At 35.7% G+C, this 23,814-nt stretch overlaps 1 long non-coding RNA gene across 1 annotated transcript; it reads right to left on the bottom strand.

Annotated features, from left to right (window-relative positions):
- Positions 1-17,185: 17,185 nt before the first annotated feature.
- Positions 17,186-18,476, bottom strand: LOC141647933 (uncharacterized). The gene is made up of 2 exons (XR_012545890.1): positions 17,760-18,476; positions 17,186-17,650 (listed from the first exon to the last, which is right to left on the bottom strand). It is a non-coding gene; the product is annotated as an uncharacterized LOC141647933 (long non-coding RNA).
- Positions 18,477-23,814: the final 5,338 nt, after the last annotated feature.

Raw genomic sequence — 23,814 nt, 5'->3', positions numbered from 1 at the left:
CCCTCTCGTTAACCCCGTCCCCTAAAAGGGTTCACCCGTCCCCTCCTAGGGTGTCTTTTGGTCTTGTCGTTGGTCGAATGACTATGTACAAGGGAAAGGGTTTAGGGTTGGGTTAGGCGGTTCCGCGGTGGCGATCCGCCTAACCCAACCCTAAACCCTTTCCCGTCCCGTTTTAGGACACCCGCCCCCTGCGTTAACCCCGTCCCCAAAAAAAGGTTCACCCGTCCCCTCTTAGGGTGTCTTTTGGTCTTGTCGTTGGTCGAATGACTATGTACAAGGGAAAGGGTTTAGGGTTGGGTTAGGCGGTTCCGCGGTGGCGGATCCGCCTAACCCAACCCTAAACCCTTTCCCCGTCCCGTTTAGGACACCCGCCCCCTACTGTTAACCCCGTCCCCCAAAAAGGGTTCACCCGTCCCCTCCTAGGGTGTCTTTTGGTCTTGTCGTTGGTCGAATGACTATGTACAAGGGAAAGGGTTTAGGGTTGGGTTAGGCGGTTCCGCGGTAGCGATCCGCCTAACCCAACCCTAAACCCTTTCCGTCCCGTTTTAGGACACCCGCCCCTACTTTGTTAACCCCGTCCCCAAAAGGGGTTCACCCGTCCCCTCCTAGGGTGTCTTTTGGTCTTGTCGTTGGTCGAATGACTATGTACAAGGGAAAGGGTTTAGGGTTGGATTAGGCGGATCCGCGGTAGCGGATCCGCCTAATCCAACCCTAAACCCTTTCCCGTCCCGTTTTAGGACACCCGGCCCCCTACTGTTAGCTTATTTTTGAATCCTATAGCTTATTTTGTGAAACTGGGAGTTTATTTTGTGCATCTCAGGTCTTATCCCTGGATTCAGACTATATACATTTTATGAATCTGGGGTGTTTATTTGTGAATCTGGGGTGTTATTTTGTGAATCTCAGGTCTACTCCTCACATTCAGACTATATAACTCTTATGCCTTATTGAAAAGAATCCTTGAGGTTATTTCGTGAAACGGAGAGTTATTTTTGAATCTCGGTCATATCCCCCAAAATAGACTATATAAATCTTAGTTCTTATGTTTTGTGTATCCTTTCAGCTTATTTTGTGACGCTAAAGATGATTATTGTGAAACAGGCTACAAGATGAAGCGACCATCACAAAGTGGTTGTGCAAGCAAGCGCTTCTCACGCCAAGAAAAAAACAGAGGGTGCGTTCAGAGGGACTGCCTACAGTGAGGACTCGAATGTCGCCAAAAGGGTTGTACAACTTTCTCGAAAGATACGGAAAATCCACCGAGCGATCAACAGATTCAAGCTATAAAAGACATGGGCTTTGGCGGTCTGTTAATGATTGAAACAGACAAGGTTCCCGGGGACCTTGCTTATTAGCTAGTGTCCAATTACAACCCAAAGAAAGGGATGGTTATTTGACAAAAAACTCCCCGTATTAGAGGAGGACATCCATCTTTGCCTCGAACATTCCAATGGGTTCAAGACCCGTGAGGAAGCGTCACATGTGGATAAGTGCCCTGCTTATTTAGCTACGTTGGAAAACTTCCGAAAGCAATATCCACACAAATATATCGATGATCACCACGTCTTGAACAAATTATCCATGCAGAAAGATGGTGGAGATGACTTTAAACGAAATTTCATCTTTTACATATTCTCGTCTCTGTTGGGTGGTGTACAAGGGAATCGCGCAAGTTTGAGGATTTTGAAAAGTTTAGGTGATACTTCATCGATTCCGAATTCAATTGGTGCAATTTCATCAAACAAGTTGGTGACCAAGTTGAGTCTTGGCAAAAGGAGGAGTGGAGAGATGTCAAACGTTTGAAAGGAGATAATTTTTTTGGTGGACCCATTATGGTGCTCGTGTACATTTACTTGGACCGTTTCGTCTACAAATCAAGATTGGTCGTAAGAAAGTTTCCAACTTGTTGTAATTGGACGAAAGAAAAAATTGCAAAAAGAATTAAACAGAGTTGAAGGCGAGAAAAGGTTTCGGTCAAGGTTCTGTGGAGCCTCCCCTTGTCATGAGCTACCACACACTCGCACCCGCACCTCACCACCGGTCACAAAAGCTTGAGCATGTTCACCCAAATCAACCATTGAAGAAGGCATACCAGATATAGGGTCTGACATTCCACATTGCGGTGACAAGGAAACTGATGGCCTTAGTGACAGTAAGTGTGAGATTGTTCACAAACTTGCTGACGCCGCAAAGGTAGCGGCTGCAGCTTTCGCTAAGTACAGATCTCTTGCTATTCAAGCTACGAACAAGCTACCTTCCTCAGCAGCGGTCTCTACTATGGTGGCAGCCGTTAATGGTATTGCGGACGGGTATATTTCATCCCAACAGGATGAGTTTGATGAGAATGTTGGGGATGAAGAAAATGCCGATGATGGGAATAAGGAGGAAAATATAGAGATGGGTAATAATGAGGATGCTAAGAAGGATGAGGATGGTGAACTGAATTTGGACAACGTGGTCAATAATATCGTTGGAAACACGTTATCCATGGGAGCGAATGTTGTGGAGAATGATCACGTTGTTAAGGACGATGTGGACAGGATGGGTGGATGGTCCGACGCTGATTTACGTGCGGCATTGGAAATTATGGATGACACTTTTGTACCGATTCGTGCACCGATCCCAAAGTGACAAGCAAACCCATTCGAAACGTCGTAAACCAAGATTGCCAACCCCATCGATTGCCCACGGTGGAGGCTGCTGACGACGACGGTCATTTTTTGTCTTCTGAAGAAGACAGGTCTATTGATCCTCAGTCCCAGCCAACACCAACACCAACACCAACACCAACACCAGTTGTCGAACTAGCCGAACCCCCAATTGTTATTGATTTACCGATACTCCAATGATTCCGATCGTCCGTCCACCATCTCCGAAACGTGTGTGGAAGAATCGAGCAATTGCCTGAAAAACCATTGGTCACTCACCGTACATTCGTCGTCGTCATGGAAACCGTTTGTCGGTGATGAAACCACCGTCCGTGCCGAAACGGACGAAGAGGGACCAGGTGAGGAAAGCATACAAGGTGAGGAAAGAATAGTTCAAAGTGTCGAGAGGGAAGAGGATGAGGGAACCGATTTCCTACATTATCGGTACCATCGCTTCGATCCTGTTGATGTCACTAATGTTGATGTCAATAATGTTGATGTCAATACTCCTGCTTTCATTGTGCGTCCTAGAAGAGAGATAATTCCACTGCCGCCTATCGATCTCCGTATCTCCAAAGAAACATCGGTGTTATTCGCTTTTAATAGGGAGGAGAAAATACTTTGTTGGATTTCGGGCTTTGCTCAACAGTAGAACAAAGGTATTTTGACTATGACCTTGTTTTGTAAATCTCAGGTCTCATTTTGTGAATCAGACAATTTATAAATCGTAGGGCTTATATTGTGAATCCAATAGACTGTTTTGCGAATCGACGGCTTGTTTTGCGAATCGATTGTTTTGATTGTTGAGTGCGGTGATACTCTTTTTCAAAGTAACACTCGAGAGATTGACAAGGAGCATGTTGAGGACTATACCAAGGTGATCGAGTATGTTCTCAAGTCAAATATTTGGTGTGAGATCCTAAACAAGAATGAGAAGTTGAAATCGCCGGATTCTCCTGTTCGTTTATTTGTTCCATACTCCAATGACGGTGTTAGTTCCCCCCCCGGGTTGTCTGGAAAATATTGATGTTTCTTCAGTTCAATTAGTAAGTTTTGGTTTGGTGTTATTATGTTTTGTGAAACCTATTTTCATCTTTATGTTCTTCTTTTCATTTCATCTTGTCTTGTTTTCAGATTTGCACTCCAATCATGTCTACATCATGCCCACCGTTCTTCTTTTGTTTCGACCTTCGATGGAATAAATTGACAGTCATACACCCTATGAATGGAGTAGATGTTAACTATTCTGATTATGTGCAACCTACGGTGCGTCTTTTCCTCCATTTCTGGTTATGCAAATCTGTGAATTCACGATCAAAGTGTTTGACAAGCATGTAACACATCCACATAATTAAGTGCTAATTTAGGTTGTGTCGTGCGAAAAGACAGGCTCATTAATTGGGTTTCACCAAGATTCGCAGCATGGGCGACATGATGCCCGAGTTGTTTATCCCTCCTTCAATTTTGAAGTCCGGTGAAATGGATACCGGCGTCTATTTGTTTCACCTGTTGGAGCATTACAAAGGGAACAAAACTGACCGTCCTTTAATTATAACTTCAGTAAGATACCTTTACTTAACCTTGTGAACCCGAGAGTTAGATTTGTCGGACACGGAGTTAATTTCCTGAAACCAGGGGCCGCTTCAGAACTTTGGAATAATTATAAGGACTTTTTGTTTTGCATTTATAGGTAAGTCAATCAAACGCTATGCATTGAAGTTATGCCTTCGAATTATGACCTCCGGTGACAACATGTTGAAAGCTATTGTCGAACGAAGTGCAGAAGAGTGGAATTGTGTGCCTATGTATGACCCATTCCCTTATTAATCATGTGTTGTGAATCTTAGATGTTATTTTTGGTTTTATCTGTTGTTCTTAATTTCTAAATCGTTGGTCTTATTATGTGAATCAAATATCTTGATTTGTGAATCACGATCTTAAGTCTGTCTTATTAATATTTGTCGGGGGCCACCGCGTCTACCTTATTCTGAAGACCACCTTGTGAAGGTTATTTGGCACCGCAAAGGAAGAGATGTCATACAGTAAGTATTTTTCCCCTTTACTTTTATTTTTTTGTGCTTTTCCCTTGCCCCTTTACTTTAATTCTAGTAATGTTTCTTAATGTGCCTTACTACAGCGAGGCTATGGTGTGTACTGAGTGGATGGAAGTCACACGAGCGGGTTTATCTACGCTTAGACCGCGTCGTGGGTTATGGATCAAGTAAGTAGTCTACTATCGCCGTTCATTCCATTGTATTATCTGTAATCTTTTGTTTCATTCCTAATATTGTTTTTTTTAGGTGATTGATATGTTTGGGATTAAGACGACACTTCATCGACCAGATCTTCTCAGACTTGCCATCGATCGTCATCGTGGTTAGCTTTGAACTTGTTTAAATATTCAAGTATCTTGATTATCCCAAATTGATATGGTTTGTAAAATCATCTTTTGTGGTATGTAGAACTGTACAAAGAAGAAAAACCCTTGTATTTGGAATCAATACATCAGTGGGACATACAAACCGGTGAATGGTGCCACAATCCGAAAGGTCTGGTCCCTCCACAATATTTTTTTTATTATTTTTTATTTTTTTTTATTTTTTGTGGTGGACATGTAGGGCTGTAAATTGGAGACTAATCTTTATTATATCAGGTTTTTATACCGCTGATCAAAGACAAACATTGGTGGGCTTGTATATGCGATATGGATAGTAAAACGAATTACATCCTCAACTCAAGCAATCACAGTACAGGTCTTATGATGTACATAATACAACCATAGACATGGTATTAATTATTTGCCTAATCTAACCCTTGACAGGTTTGTGAATCGAGTATATAAAACATTTTTAGTGTATAATCAGTATTAACTCGAAACATTTTCAGGTGGCCAAATTATCTCCTATTTTGGCACGTAGTTCCCCGTCATATTATCCCATGCGGTTTCTGCACTCTCACAGGGTTATAACTCTCAGAGTTCCTCAACAATCAAATAAGTAAGTTATTCCCTAATGTGTCTGCTTTACGGAAATTAAATATTGTTTACTAAACAGTTGAACACTATACTACATTCGCTTTTTGATTGTGGAGCTCACGTGTTGAGGTATTTGAGTATGTTGGACCGTGATCTCGGTGATTGGCGTAAATCCGGACAATTATCGGTAAGAAACAAGTTGAACAAAGATATCGTACATGAAATCAGTATTTGAAACTCGTGTTGTTCATTAATTTCAACTATAATTTCTTACAATTGCAGAGAATGCCAGATTTTCGAAAGTCTGTAATGATGCAACTACTTTCATGGGATGCAAATACTAGAACGGACAATCCGGTTCTTTAATAACTTTTGCATATCAAATCCCCATTCATTCATAGTATCCGCGATATTTTGAATAGTAGCGAGCCATGCTTGTCCGTGTATATATTTTGAAATATTGTATGTGTTTTCTGATATAGGAGTATAAGTAGCAAGATGTGCTTGTCTATGGTGGTGATATGATGTGAAGCAGGGAGATCGTTCTTCAGTGTATGCTTCTCTGGTTGGGAATTTATTCTTCATGATTGTCTTTGTGATCGTGTAGTAGAAACGAGGCAGCATTTATTCTTTTGCTGTGAGTTTTGGGTGTTATGCAGTGTATACTTACTTATCTCTGGTTGGTTCGTCGGAGGCATTTGTCCCTTATGCGTGGGATTTAACTTGTGGTGGATACAATCAAGTATTATGTTAGTATAGTATTAGATGGTATATGCAGGATCTATCAAGTATTCTAGTGAATATGTTATTAGTCATTTAGTTGGGTGCTAATCTGCTTATTTAGTAGATCTCCGTTTGTAATAGTTGACTTTAATCAATGGAATTGATTAGTCTCTTGAAGTTGTGAAATTTAACGTGGATGATTTATAAAGCGTCTGATTCGCAAAATTAGACCTGAGATTCACAAAAGAATGTCTGAGATTCAAAAAAAAAAAGGACGATATTCACAAACAGATGGAATCACAAAATAAGTCGATAAAATGAGACCTGAGATTTACAAAAGAATAAGAATGTCTGAGATTCAAAAAAAAAAAAAAAAGACGATATTCACAAAAGATGGATTCACAAAACAAGTCGATTCACAATATTAGACCTCGGATTTATATATTGTCATTCACACGGTAAGATTCATGAAATAATATTTAAATTGTGTCGTTCACAAAATAAGACCGTTTAGCCAGTTGACCGTTCCTTTCTAATAAGATTACGAATCTTCCTAATAATCGCGAAAATTAGACCCAGGATTCACAAATTAATACCAACAAATAAGATTTCCAGGTCTTTTGTACATATTAAGATTTAAGATTCATAAAAAAACCTCTTACATTCACACAAGAATCTCTCAGATTCACAAAAATAAGATAAACAAATAAATATGTTGCCAAACTAAAAGACTGCTCCAGGATTCACAAATTAAGATATGTGATTCACATAACAAGACCCAGGATTCACAAATTAAGACCTGTGATTCTTTTTGGATTAAACCGTCATTTACATATTTCAAACATTTCACCTGTGTTAATTATTTACCACACATACACATTTCTAGACATTTCTACACATCGTGGCAAGTGCCATGAATGTTGTTATTTACAACGTTTCACACAAAACATTCATTCATTCTCTTTATTTAAGCGTTTCACACCAAACACATTTCAACTCTATCCATTGCATCTGATGCATCTCTTTGTTTCATCAATCGGTTTGTTTCTATATAAATAGGTTTTGTTTCACATCTCTTTGTTTCATTATCTTTGTTTCATTCTCTTTGTTTCACATCTATTTATTTAACCCTCCATACCCGTCTATCCCGAAACTTCAAACTTAATCCATAGTAAATTCCCTCTAAAACCATTATGTCTTCTAATAATTCATCCGATGCATCGTATGAATCGATGGCTATGAATCGATGGCTATAAATCGATGGCTATGAATCGATGCATCCTTTGATTCAAGAGAAAGTTTCGGACGCCGTTCCGAAATATCGTACGTCAAACCTGTGATGTGCATTCTTCATAATTTGCCAAGCACAAGAGATGGGTTTGGAAAGGAAACTCTCTCATATGATCTTAACAGATTAGTAGAAATTATTCGGGGTGCTGGATTGAATTTAGTTCAAGCTATCCACCCGGCTATTACTGACAATGGGACGTTCAAGGGACATGCAATGATCGAGTTTGGAGGGGGAGATGAACGCAATTGCTTCCTTCAAGCGCGCAAACTGGAGCGCGCTTTTTATAATAATGAAGCTTCGAGGTGGTGGTTTGAAAACGTTAAACCTCCGTCCGGACCATATTTATGGGTTGCTAATAGAGATGATTTGGGACTGGTCGCATATTTGTATGCGAAGGGGCCTTCCTTTGAGTTCGGGACAATTCCGCTTGCATGGGAGAACGACCCGTGGATTGGGTGAAGGTGATAATGATGTTTTCGATAATATTCGTTTTGAAATCTGCAACTACTTTCCGGATTATTAATTTGTCTTTGTACTTTTTTTTATAATGTTGGTTATATTTTATTAACTTCACAGATGGTGATTTGGTTGAAGGTGATAATGATCATTTTACTTTTATTCTATGTATTCATATCCTATGTATTCAATTAGAAAAAGGTCATGACGAGTTGCGGATTTCAAAACAATCCGAAAAGGTAATATGAGGCACTTACGAATAGAAGATGTGTTAGGCATTTTCTATTTAGAGTCCCTATCTTGTTTGAAGGTAATAAATGTGATTTATATATTGTCATTCACACGGTAAGATTCATGAAATAATGTTTAAATTGTGTCATTCACAAAATAAGACCGCTTAGCCGCTTGTCCGTTCCTTTCTAATAAGATTACGTATCTTCCTAATAATCGCGAAAATTAGACCCAAGGATTCACAAATTAATACCAACAAATAAGATTTCCAGGTCTTTTGTACATATTAAGATTTAAGATTCATAAAACAACCTCTTACATTCACAAATGAACCTCTCGATTCACAACAGAACCTCTCAGATTCACAAAAATAAGATAAACAAATAAGATGTCCATATTTTTGGAAACGAATAAATAATATGTCGCCAAACTAAAAGTCTGCTCCTTTCAACATTGTCGTTGTCTTCTTCAATCATCATATCTATTTCTCAAGGCTTAAGAAGACTCTTTCCTTCATTATTCATCCTCATCCCCTTCCTCTTCTACTTCTTCGTCCGCTAGCTCTCCCTACGCAAAAGACACAAATGAATTAGAAAGATGTTTACAAACATTAAATGTACAATACTAAAAGTGAGGAATTATATCGGGTACTACATACAATCGGTCTCATTTACGATTCACAAATAAAGATATGTGATTCACATAACAAGACCCAGGATTCACAAATTAAGACCTGGGATTCACAAAGCAACCTTTGGGATTCTCAAAATAAGATAAACAGATAAATAAAATACTTGATTAATATCAGATGTAGTTGCGTAGATGAATGCAAACCCGGTTCACTGGGAAGGTCTCAAAAATCATATGGACAATTCCTTTTGTCGTGGTTGCCCTTGCGCTTACACAGCAACACAACCTTTTTGCTTTTTCCGCCTTCTTGATTGCCTTATTTTTCTTGCTCACCAACCGTTTACCACAACCTTTGTTCCTAGACACATTAGGCGGTAAGATGTTGGTTTCTTCGAACCTTGCGGCCCGGTAGAAAGCTCAATCTGTTCTTTGTTTTGTCAACGGTTGAGTGTTTCCCTCTAGTTTTGTCCTGAATTCCTTGATTAACTTGGCAAACTCTCTCACATCCGACTCTTCTTTCCTTTTGAGCATACCAACGATTAATCAATCTCGGACCACACCACGACATTCCAATCTTTTTGTCTTGGTATTGTTGTATTTCTCTAACAGATTCCCATTCCAATCATAAACGTCACTTTTGAGTGCATTCTTGCTCCACCTTTGCAAAATATATTTATCAAGTATGTCCTTAAACTTTCCCGAACAAACCCAAATGATGTGACTGCATAAAATACCTCTCCTTTCAAACAGTTTACATGTGCACCTTACATCATTCGTGCTTCTACCGCACTCAACGCAAATTTTAGTCCTTTCTTTGCATCCTCAACTAACGACACTTCAAAGTTCGTCACGGGATCTCAAGAGTGTATCCAACCAAACTGCGCAGTATTTATTGAAAGCTTCACCTGGTTTTGGAACTCGTAGAACATCGCATGGGTATAGCTTCTCACCGCCAGTTGTCTCCCATTTTGACCCATACAATGTTTCAGAATTGAATTCGCATTCTCCTCTTCACGGAGCTTCAGCGAGTGCATTTGGTGGTCGATGGCGCTTTCATAGCGCACCAAGAACTCGGTTAATGTCCCGTATTTGTTTTCAAACCGCTTAAAGAAACTATTAGCACTCTCTGACCTTTGTGTAGTTCGTAGTAAACCGCCCATTGGCACATTTCTAAAATAAGCGGGTATCCATGTGTGTCTATCAGCGAACTTCCCATTCAACCACGTATTGTCTTCCAAGGAGAAATCGTTCATGACTTTAAGCCACTTCTCTTCAAATTCCCCGGGCTCCAGGTCATCGTCCCATACAACACCGTTCAGACGGGTTAAAAAGTCGGTATCTCTACAAATTTTACTCCCAACCTTGTCGATTATTTTTCTTCATGATGTGCCACATGCAAAACCGATGTTTCGCTGTTTTGAACTTAGCTGCAATGAACAAAATCAAATTATCGACCGTCACCATCATTTTATAATAACTAAATTCACGCAGTTTCACATAACAAAGTCATACGATGCACTATTATGTAAATCTCAAGTCTTATCCTCAGATTCGGACTATACATCATATAGCTTATTTTGTGAATCCTATAGCTTATTTTGTGAATCTGGGGGGTTATTTTGTGAATCTCATGTACTTGTTTAATATGAAGTTTCACAAGTGTAGGATTCACAATTTAATATGAAGTTTCACAAGTTAATAGGTACGAATTGCAAATTTCATAAACATACCTGGAACTGCTTTAATTATTCCCGGTCTTCGCGGTGATTATGTAGTTGGGCTCTTTCCCACCCATAGCTGCCAAACCGGTCAAATACCCACATGAATGACTCATCGTTTTCATGTTCTATAAGCGCACATGCAAATGTGATTGACCTTTTATGATGGTCAACGCCCGTGAAAGGCGTGAACGTCATGTTGTACTTGTTTGTACCATAAGTTGGGTCGTATGAAACTCCATCCCCAAACAGAGCATACGCTCTTTGCATGTCACAATTCGTCCAGAAAATCCTTGTCAATGCATTCTTGGAATCTTTTTCATAAACAAAGTGGAGCCCTTTTGTTTCAGCTAGGGTTCTAAGCGTGATTTGAACATTTCCCCATCATGACTGTTCATTAGACACTTCATTGACCTCTGAAAATTTTTGAATTGCTTGACTGTTGCCCCGACATTTTGAAAACCACCCAATTGTTGAGTGCATAGTTGGTGTGTTAAGCTAGGACCAACATTTGCTTTTGAATTGCTGACAATCATTTGCATATGAAATTCATTGATATTTTCAGCAAGTTTCTCAAATTCCTTATTTTTCACAACATCCAGCGGGTGATTGTGACCCTCAATAAACACGTCAACCATGTACTTGTTCTCATGGAACTTGAACTTTATCATTGCTAGATAGCCCCACCTTCTAATCTTTGTTATTCTTGTGGTTGACCCTTTGTTGGAACTCTCTGCCTCTCCTCCACCTTTTTTCACCCTACGTTTAGCAGTTGGAATGTTCGGTTTGCTCTTTGTACTACCTATTTCTTATTTCGATGCAACGGATTCATCCGCCTTTTCTGCAACACCGATTAGGGCAGTCGTCTTTTCTTCTTATTACTGACCTTCCCGATTGCAAACCATGCACTTTGTTCTGATAATATCATCACGAAACCTTTTGCTTGAAGATTTCCTTGATTTAAACCCACAAGCAACGGCGTACGTTTCATAAAACAAAGATCGGCGAGTCTAAGTCAATAAATGTTTTCCCAATCGTTGGTGTAAACTTTTCATCAATCCTATTTATCCATTGTTGGATGCCACTCGGTGTGTAAGTTATAAGAGTAGTAGGTGTGGAAATAGTTGGTACTGTAGGGGGTGGTTAACACAGAGAGGTAGAAGCTTCACCGCAATTAACATTGGAATCAACAACTGAAAATTGTAGATTCACAAAATAAGCCAAAAGTGCAAGATAGGAGATTAACAAATAAAGTTCCACAATATTAGCATACAAGGTTCATAATCTATGCCACAAACCAAGTTTCAGGATCTTATAGTCTATATTTCAATAGATAACCTACTAGATACAAATAATTAGCTCTTATATTCACAAAATAAGCTATCTGATTCGCAAAATAAGGAGAATAGCAAAACAATCTCAAAAAAATAACATCTCAAATTCATAAAAGATTGATGTTTCTTCTGTTCAATTAGTAAGTTTTGCCAAACAGATCAACATAGGCGATTCACAAATCAAGTTTCACAATATTAGCATCTAAGTTCCTCTGTCACAAGCCAAGTTTCGGGATATTAGTCTATATTTTCAAAATAACCTCTCGGATGCACAAAATTAGCTCCTAGATTCGCAAATAAACTTCTCAGATTCACAAAACCAGACCAAAATAACGTCTCAAATTCGTAAAATAGGGACAAAACAGAATACCTGTTGCACTAGCACTCTTATCAGGAGTCGCTGTAGTATCAGGAGTTAGAACTGCAACATTAGCAGGAACACTATAATAAGTAGGACGAAATTGATAAATTTCGATCAAATTCAGGATATTATAGCATACATTCACGAAATTACTTCTCCGATTTACAAAATTCACTATTAGATTCACAAAATAACCTCACATATTCACAAAATCAGGATAATAGCGAAAAAAAGGAGATTACCTGTTTCAACAGCAATATTATCACCAGTTACTGTAATGTCTGTAATCTCCATTGAAATTGAAGCTGCAACGTCAATTTGAGCCTTATTAGCTCTTATATTAACATTAACAACTACAGTTTCACGATAATAATGTTTCAAATTAACAAAATAGTAGGAACACCATAATAAGTATGAATACAAGGACAACCATAGATAATACTGATACAAGACAATTAAAGCATTCAATGGTGCGAACTTGTGCAACCTTTTCAGAATTTGTCATCTTATTTAGTTTTAATCTTACCCAGGTTGTATATATTAGTTATTTAAGTTTCACAAAATAACCTTCTAGTTTCACAAACTAGGGTCCAAGATTCACTAACTATAGGTGAGATTCGAAAATAAGGCCCAAGATTCAGAAAATAAGGCCCAAGATTCACAAACTAGGGTCTGAGGTTCACAAACTAGGGTCCAAGATTCACAAGCTAGGGTACAAGATTCACCAACTATAAGAAATAAATAAATTGCATCGATAACGTTTAACAACGAGAGATTCGAAAATAAGGCCCAAGATTCACTAACTATAGGCTGAGATTCACCAAATAAAAGCCGAGATTCACTAAATAAAGTATCGAGTTATTAGTTCAAATAATTAAAAAAAAAAATGGGTGAAGATTATGAATTCACTTTTAAGAAAAGGTCACGTTGTATGTATCTAGATATTTTGTTGATTTGTTAAAAACACTTCCATTCCCAAGAAAAGGACATTGAACAATCGAAAAGCATTCAATCAAAAAATTTAATATATGGGTAATGCGAACAGTAATGTTGACGGATTGTGCCAAATACCAGGCCTATAAATTCCTAATTTCTAAAACATAATAGTATATCCCAATAACCTCTCTTCTCTCTTCTGTAAAACATTTCAAACATCCCTATTGCACACAATGTCTCATTTATTTGTATTTCCCTATACTTGTGTTTTGGCGAATGTTCCAGGTTATATGAATCAAAACGGGAAGTATGTTTGTCCCGACCTCTCTAAATTGGCGATTGTTTCTCGAGCCAAGGTTATGAGATAGAGTCTTTGGTGCTGTTATCTGCAGCAGCGGACTTGTCATTTTATGGGATTAGTACTAATCCAATTTGGCACAAATGACAATGGCTGCAAACAAAGCTTTTAAGTTGCGGGAGAAGTTCGAGCAATTTGGGCGTACTAGATCCGAATGGTCGGCTACCTATTCCCGAGTTCAGGGGCCCTTTCTATGGGTAGCATCAAGGCTTGATTCACAATATTTTAGCTACACTCCGAGATGTAGAAGAGTCCCATATCCATTTAAACATGCGGGAAGATCACTCGATGATGGATGAACGCCGCACCTATAGCTATATCAATATTGCTCTATGTGCATTGCCTCGAACAAATAGGGGTGATTGATAAACTAAACAAATATCATATCTTGTTTAATTTTTCAGCTTTTCAGTTTATTTTATTTTTGAATGTTGTTGTTTTAAGTTTATTTTATTTTTGAATGTTGCCTGCGAAATTTTATGTGATGAAAAATTACAAGATTTTTAAGTTTTCTGAATATTATATTTAGCTCTTATATTCACAAAATAAGCACTCTAATTCACAAAATAGACAATGTCAAACAATTTCTGCCACGATCCAAGTTTCAGGATGTTATAGATACGCAAAATTAGCTCCTAGATTCGCAAAATAACCTCTCGATTCACAAAACCGAACAGTCTATAATTACAAAATAACCTCTCTGATTCACAAAATTAGCTCCTAGATTTGCAAAATAACCTCTCGATTCACAAAACCGAATGCAGTTTATATTTTCGAATATCCTCTCGGATGCACAAAATTAGCTCCTAGATTCGCAAAATAACCTCTCGATTCACAAAACCGAACAAAAAAACGTCTCAAATTCATAAAATAGGGACAAAACAGAATACATTGTAATAGCACTATTATCGAGGAGTCGTTGCGATGTCGGGAGTTAGACCCGCAACATCGCGATAATACCATAATAAGTAGGGCGAAATTGATTATTTTCGATCAAATTCAGGATATTATAGCCTACATTAACGAAATAACTTCTCAGATTTACGAAATAACTTATTAGATTCACAATATAACCTCACATATTCACAAAATCGGAGAATAGCAAAACGACTTCATAAAACAAATAAAAAAACGGAGATTACCTGTTTCACCAAAGTATTATCACCGCTTATTGTAATGTCCGTAATCTCCATTGAAATTAAAGTCGCAACGTCAATTTTACACCGCGAATTATAATCAATTAATGAATGAATTAACAAAATCAACAAATTTTACACCGCGAATTCCGAAATTGCTCAATTGCTCGGTTTTGATCGAATTCAAACCCTAAACTAACGAAATACTTCAGTTTTGATCCTTATAAATTTACAAAACAGTTCGATTTTGTTCAAAATTGATCATTATATCATCAATTAATGAACGAAGTTAAGAAAATCAATTTTTCATCAAATAATATGAAATTACCTGGAAATTACCTCGAAATCTTCTTAGAAATCGATTAATTTGATGAATTCGCCTCTTTGATTGTCGAATTTGATTAATATGATGAAATCGTCTCACGTTTGATGATATTGTAGCTCTCTTTGAAATCGACGCCCAGTGTTTTTGTATAACGTGAAAGCTCCTTAGTTTTGGAAGGAAAGAATTTGGGCCTTTTGTTTAGATTAGAGAGAATAAGGTATTTGGGCTTTTTTTTAGATTAGAGAGAGAAAGTGTTTTGGACCAAATGAAAAGTTTTGTGTTGACCCCTAATTTTCATCCTTGTTTTTTCACCAACATTACAAAATCAAATTTCATCCATGTATAATGCAAATGAGTCCAAGGTAGTAATTTGGTGAGACCGCCGCCGCGCCATAATGAGGTGCTCACCTTTGGATCCTATATATATATATATATATATATATATATATATATATATATATATATATATATATATATATATATATATATATATAGAGAGAGAGAGAGAGAGAGAGAGAGAGAGAGAGAGAGAGAGAGAGAGAGAGAGAGAGAAAGAAAGAGAGAGAGAGAGAGATAGGATCTTGTGAGTTTGGTTTCTTATGGTGAGTTGTGAGTTTGCGCTTTGAAATCTCAACCACTAGATTATATTAGAGATGAATGGTCAAGATCTAATCTTACATGTCATATAAAACCACTATCATTTACTTACTTTTTCTATTTTTAATGTTACTTTTTTTTTTACTTTAATTTTTTTTTCTCTCTTTTTTTTTTACCTCGTGTTATTATGTTGTTATTGTGCTTTTTTTTTACCACTTTGATTTTTTTTTCTCCTATGTTTTTCTTTAATTTTCTCATTATGTTACCTTTTTTTCTTTTTCTTTTTTGTACCGGATTTTTTTTACTTTAATTTTTTTACACTCTTTTTTTACCTCGTGTTATTATGATGTTATTGTGTTTTTTTTTTTTTTTTAACTTTGATTTTTTTTTAACGACTTTGATTTTTTTTCCTCTTTTTTTTACCACGTGTTATTGTGTTGTTATTTTGCTGTTATTGTTATTCTGGTGTTATTGTGATGTTATTCCGGTGTCACTTAGAGTTTTTTACTACTTTGATTTTTTTACTCTTTTTTTTACCACATGTTATTGTGTTATTCTGCTGTTATTGTTATTCTGGTGTTATTGTGATGTTATTTCGGTGTCACTTTAATTTTTTTAACTACTTTGATTTTTTTTCTTTTTTTACCACGTGTTATTATGCTGTTATTCTGCTGTTATTGTGATGTTATTTCGGTGTCGCTTTAATTTTTTTAACTACTTTGATTTTTTTTTTCTTTTTTTACCACGTGTTATTGTGCTGTTATTGTTATTTTGGTGTTATTGTGATGTTATTCCGGTGTCACTTTGGTTTTTCTTTTTTTACATTTTTCTGCCACATGTTATTGTGCTGTTATTTTGGTGTTATTGTGGTGTCACTTTGATTTTTTTACTACTTTTAATTTTTTTTCTTTTTTCTACCATATGTTATTGTGCTGTTATTCTGGTGTTATTGTCATGTTATTCCGGTGTACCTTTTGATTTTTTTTACTACTTTTTTTTTTCTTTTTTCTCGTGTTATTGTGTTGTTATTGTAGTGTCGATGAGCAAAAGCTTTTTTTATCTACTTGAGAAAAATGACAAAGACGCATCATAATTCATTTAATATCAACAAAAGAGTGAATGCAAATCCGTATTCAATTGAAATTTCCCTTATATAATGTCTCATCTCAAACCAAAAAAATGAAAATTCATCCACTCATTTATTATGTGTTCATAATAAATTCAGATTTATTAAAGTAAGCTAATCTTCACGGATCCACATCAAAATATTGAACAAGATAAGTTCGAGTCGAGTATATTCCCATGTTGAACGTCACAAATCTAGACAAAGATCCAACAATATTCCGTCCATATCTGTCCCATTACCACACAGTAAAACCCGAATGTTGTTGCAGTGATAGGTACTTGGACCTGTCAAAAAAAAAAAGATAGGTACTTGGAACGATTCACACAACATACACGAAAATGTGGTAGCGAAACGCCCTAAAATGTAGGGCAACATAATCTGAGATTAACACCTATAGATCTCCAAGATTCATCAGAAACATTTGTTTGCTCATTTTTTCCCTGATCGTAAACCAGCAAGGGAAAAAAAGTTCCGGGAAAAGGATACATTTGCTCATCCAAATCATACAAAATGATGAATAAGTTCTTGAGAAACAATACTGACTGAAATTACACCCAGAGTCTCGGAAACCAGTAATAAATTCACAGGAAGTCCAATTGAACAGCCCGAAATCAAGGTTTCAATGAAAGTAGAATGTGTTGTGATATAGATGAATCAGAACTGGAATTGCATTTCAGGGGAGTAACCAAGTTCCTCAAGGTGAGCAACCATCGCTTTATACATCGGAGGCGGGCCACACCTCAAAATCTGCATATTTTACAAAATTGTTTGTCTCATATAAACACTCTAATCATGCTAATATATGCCTACCACTCATTTATTCACGTGAACCACTTGTTTTTTTATGTCATCAGTTTCTCTCAACAAAAAAAATGCTGCAAGAAATAGAATTACAGTTGGATAGCTGGATAATACATGTGACACCAAAACATTCGGATTTCATGTCAACCATATAATCATCATCTCACATAATGAATGGATACAATGCCTTTTCATGTATCTCTGTCTGCCTTTTTCACATAATGAATGGATACACCGGCAAAACAATGCACCAAAACACATCCTTGTTTCCGACTCTCTTCAATGAAATCAATTAAATTAATTAGCCAGCAAATAATTGATCGACCGAATTGATCAATTATCACTAATTCCGCAACAAAGCCAAATTCGATACATTTGAATTACAAATAAAATCAATCACAAAAACAACAAAATTGATTATATAGAGAGAAATATACCCATTATTGACCGTCAATATCCCAAATTCGAGCTTTAACAACTTTATTATCGACACGAACGCTACTAATAGCGAAATCGACTCCCATGGTAGACTTAGATTCTAAACAGAACTCGTAAATCACGATAAAAGGTACGATTATCCGACACTAAAGTAGCCGAATAAGACTACTTTGATTAATTAAGAAAAAGAATGGGATGGCAGTGGTAGTGATGAAGGTGATGAAGATGGTTGTACGGTGGTAGTGATGTCGGTGATGATGTTGGGTTGCACACCGACATGGCAGGTGTCGGAGCTCCGATGTTGATTACTACGCACCTTTTAGAAGAGATTGATGACAGTGGATTAGTAATGGAGTTAGACTGAGTTTTGCTTTTTGTTTTCAGGGAGAAAGTAGCGAGAAAGTCCACTTTTTGGGCTTTTATTTTCTGACTCAATTAATATCAACCTTTGATCTTATTCTATCTAATGGCCCAGATTTTCAAACTCAAAACTCACCATAAGAACCAAACTCACGAGATCCAGCCCCCCTCTCTCGTGAGTTTGGTTCTTACGGTGAGTTGTGAGTTTGGGTGTTCACAAATCTCAGCCATTAGATAAAAAGAAATAGATGGCTGAGATTGAACTTCTCCATTCGTTAATATGATAAATAAAAATCACGTTCATCTTCGTTACTCCTCCATTCCAGCCAAGAAATACATTCAGACGAACCATAGCATTTGGGAAAAAATAAAGTAGCAGCAATAGTTTCTTCTCAATTTAAACAATTAGCAATCAATTCATCAATTATTTTTATTGCCCATCAATTATGGCGAGTTCGAGTTGCGTCAGTTTTCCGTCGTTGTTGCGGTCAAATGATGTTCGGAATATTTCTCTTAATTCTGAGATCTGTTCGTCGTCTAGTTTCACTCCTTCACCGCCGACTTGTGTATCATTGCTCGTTGTTTCGTTTTGTTTTGTTCTTTTCTGGGATTTGAGAAATTGATTGATTTGGGGATTTTGATAGGGTTGAAATTGATGGATTTTGATGAAGATTATGATGTTGATTAATTGATTATGAGTTCGATGGTGCTCGATCGGGTTGAAATTGATTGATTTCGGGATTTTGATGGGGTTTGAAATTGATTGATTTCGGGATTTTGATGGGGCTCGATGGTAGCTGCTGCTCCGCTCGTGGTGTTTCTAATGGTGATGCGGGACTCGGGTGATTCGTGCTTTAAAGCACTCAGAAATTGTATAACGCAGGAGCAAGGAAGTTTGCCTTTGTGGGTATAGGTCCAATAGGATGCACTCCTATAGCAAGGGCAACCATTCGAAACAAGGCCTGCAATCAGACTCTGAATTATGCTGCCGATTACTTTAACGCCCAGCTTGTTGTTATGCTCAATACTATTAAGCCTCGACTGCCCGGTTTCCAATTTGTCATGGTTAATATCTTTCAAATTGCCCTTGAATCCATTCGAAATCCTTCTTCCGCAGGTAAATGAATCTGAATCACTTTTAACATTTTAGTCATGACATTCAAAATCCTCCTTTCGCAGCTACCTGTGAGACCGTCTTACAAAACACTTACTATTCGATGAATGATGTGTAGGTTTTAAGGATGTGAGCAACTCATGTTGTACACTCTCAAGTGATGGGGTTCGATGCAAGCAACAGGGTAATGTGTGTACAAAGCGAAGTAGTCATCTGTTTTTTGAGAAATTGATTGAATTGGGGATTTTGATAGGCTTAATACTATAAACATGTCACCAAATACACTCAGAAAGATTCAAATGACTCTGATTGTCGGTTTTCGTGCTTTAAAGCACCGCCTGAAATAAATGTTTTCTGGAACCTTCCGGACAATAGTGCTGAGGGTTACTCCTAGCATGGGTTGGATAGGAAAATTGTCGGGGCTTAATTTATATATTATACCGGCAAAAAAGCATCCATATATGATATACAGAAGGTAGCTCAACAATTTTTTACTGCCCAAAATGCACTGTTGAATGAGAATACTGTTGGTGATCTCCATCAAAGTGACACCGAAATAACATCACAATAACAGCAGAATAACAGTAGAATAACAGCACAATAACGCGCGGTGAAAAAAAAAGAAAAAAAAAATCAAAGTCGTAAAAAAAATCAAAATGACACTGGAATAACATCACAATAACAGTAGAATAACAGTACAATAACAGCACAATAACACGTAAAAAAAAAAATCAAGGTCGAAAAAAAAATCAAAGTGGCACCGGAATAACATCACAATAACACCAGAATAACAGCACAATAACAGCACAATAACATGCGGTAAAAAAAAGAGTAAAAAACTCAAAGTAGTAAAAAAACAAAGTAGTAGAAAAGTCAAAGTGGAATAACATCACAATAATAGTAGAATAACAGCACAATAACAGGTGGTAAAAAAAAGAAAAAAAAATCAAAGTCGTAAAAAAAATCAAAATGACACTGAAATAACATCACAATAACAGCAGAATAACAGTAGAATAACAGCACAATAACACGTGGTAAAAAACAAAAAAAAAAATCAAAGTCGTAAAAAAATTCACAGTAACAGCAGAATAACATCACAATAACAGGGAATAACAATAACAAAGACAATAACATATGGTAAAAAAAAGAAAAAAAAATCAAAATCGTAAAAAAATCAAAGTAATGTTAAATAACATCACAATAACAAATGAATAACAATAACAGCACAATAACATGTGGTAAAAAAAAGAGAGAAAAATCAAAATCGTAAAAAAAATCCAGGTAAAAAAAGCACAATAATAGCATAATAACACGAGGTAAAAAAAATAAGAGTAAAAAAAATTTCAAGTAAAAAAAACCGGTACAAAAAGAAAAAGAAAAAAAGGTAACATAATGAGTAAATTAAAGAAAAACATAAGAGAAAACAAAAATCAAAGTGGTAAAAAAAAAGCATAATAACACGAGGTAAAAAAAAGAGGAAAAAAAATTAAATAAAAAAAAAGTAACATTAGAAAAAAGAAAAAATAAGTAAATGATAATGGTTTTATATGATATGTAAGATTTGATCTTGGCCACTCATCTCTAATATAATCTAGTGGTTGAGATTCCCCCAACTCACAACTCACCATAAGAACCAAAATCACCAAATCCAATCTCTCTATATATATATATATATTTAAATTTAAATTTGCCGACATTCTTATTTTAATTTTCTCTTTTGCCCATCTTTTTATATTTTTTTTTTCTACGCAAATTCTATTATATGACTGTCATACGTGTATCGTAAAAAATTTAATAACTTCTTACTAAATAGTGATCACTTTTGGATATCAATGACCATTTTTTATTACTAAAAAATGACCTGGTCACTATTAACCAAAAAGTGGTCAATTTTTTGGTTTCTTTAAATTGTTTTCTTTTCTTTATTCTTGATCGTTTCTTTCATCAAAATTTTCACATTATTTGCACATGTGAATTAATTATTACAATCTCTATTTTATTTTTCGCTGTGATGCGCTCATTTTCAATAAAAAAATGTTTTCTTTATTGAATTATTTATCGATTATTTTTTTAATATATTGTTTCTTTTTTATAATGATTTGTTGAAGATCATTTTTTTACTTTCATTTTTAGCGTACTTTTTCATTTAATCATTTTTTTAATCTAATTGTCTTTTGCTTTTTACTCGTTACAAAATTTTCCAAAATTTATTTTTACCAAGTTAAATTTTGTCTCAAATTCAAGTTTTTCGTTAAATATTTTAAAAATAAAGTTATTAATCAATTTTTGAATGAAATATTTGACAATATATTAGTTTTAGACTTCTCAATGATAGGTAATATTAAGTTACTTATTTCATTTGATATACTATGTCTTTAAATGTGATGCGTTCTTTTAAGATTGTTATACAATATTATGAAGTTTTAACAAAAAAAAAGAAGATAAAACAATTTACGAGAAATTCACGACATTAATAAATAGAAGTACATATTCAATTCATTTATTAAATTAACAATGTTATGAAAAAAACACATAAAAATACTCTGATTTGTAAAAATAAATAAATTAAAAATTAAGATGATAATAATTTTCTTTACTTGTGTATGCTTTTATAAGAGTTTTAAATTTCTTACTAAACTAAGTAAAAGAATACCGAATATTTATTAATATCAAAATATTTTCAAGACTTTATATTTAAATTTATTTTCGTATTATCTATATTTGATTAAGTTTCATTCAGCTTTTGTAGTTATTTTGTTTACAAAAAAATCATTTTTTACATTTACCTTAACATAAAACATCTTTAAGCAAATCTGGAAAAAAAAACTTCGCCACGGGTGTTTGTTACTAGCTTCGTGACTAAGTAAATATGTTGCCATGAACAAGATGTAAGTCGTGGCTAAAAAAATATTTGCCACGGAATGATTTGAGGTTAAATATAATTTCGCCACGGGTATGACCAGGGGCGAGGCCACACTTGGGGATGGTGTAGCAAGTGCTACACCAAAACAAAAAAATTTGGTCAAAAATTTGAGATATGCTACACCATAATTAAATGCTTTCATATTAAGTTTACATCCTTTGTACTAATTCTTTCCCTAATGAATGATTCACATTAACTCTCCCCTAATTAAATCCATGCATTTAAATTCCATTTACCAACAAAAAAACTTTATCAACTCTTAATTAACGTGTTCCTAGAAAATTTATCTTCTTAATTACTCCTATTTGCCTAATAATTTTTTCTTCCAAATTTTCAATTTTTTACCATAATGTCTAGCACTCCGATCTATACCACGAATGGATTGTCTCCTTCTCAAGGAGGTACTTTTATTTTACATTTTAATATCGTTTAATTTTTATTTTATGTGAACTATGATTCGTAGAATACATGAAATCAATGAGGCTGCTATTTTAATCGGTATATCTATGTTAAATAGAATCCTCTTCTTTGATTTTTAATTGAGACTTTGATGCTACTTTTATGAATGGTTGAATGATACTCCCGTAATCTTGTTTAATCGTTTCTTTGAAGCCTGATGTATTTTTTAAAGTAATGGAAAATGAAATTGTGAGCTAGTTTTTGAATACGAGAACTCGTTGAGTAGTGTAGGTTAAAATTACAATCTTCGTTTTATATATTCAAATATTTAAGTTTTATGTATTCTAATATCTATTACCTTAACCACGAAATCGAGTGTACTGTTTTGCTACACCAAAAATAAAATCCTGGCCTCGCCTCTGGGTATGACATAGTTCGTGACAAAAATGATTATTAGCCACGACCATAGCCAAAATCGTGGGAAATTGACTTTTTGTCACGGGAAAATTTGTCTCATGGCATAAAATTTTTCTAAGATATTGAATGAAATTTTTCCCATGATTAATCAAAATTTAGCCATGAATTATAAGTTTCCGTGGTGTAATTCGTAGCGCAAGGGTCAATTTGTTGTAGTGAATAGAAGTACTTGGAAATCTAATGACATCACCCTTCACCACAATGTCACTTAGATTCGAAATACATCGATTCTCAAACATAAATTGTTGTTTTTAAGCTTAAACAACATACAAACCAAGTCTTTGATTTGTTTCTTGATAAAGTCGTGAACCACATTATATTTGTTGTTCTTATGGTAAATTTGTAAGATTTAAAGTTGGTGAGGGGCTCTATCTTGGATGTTGTGAGTTTACACCGATGATTGAGGGCAAAAATTTAGCCGACTACAGAAGACTGGTAGAGATTGTGGCAAACCATAT

Source organism: Silene latifolia, chromosome 3 (genome assembly GCF_048544455.1).
Source record: "Silene latifolia isolate original U9 population chromosome 3, ASM4854445v1, whole genome shotgun sequence".
Lineage (NCBI taxonomy): Eukaryota > Viridiplantae > Streptophyta > Magnoliopsida > Caryophyllales > Caryophyllaceae > Silene > Silene latifolia.
Note: the sequence above shows the minus strand (reverse complement) of the source record. Positions and strands in the feature narration are given on the sequence as shown.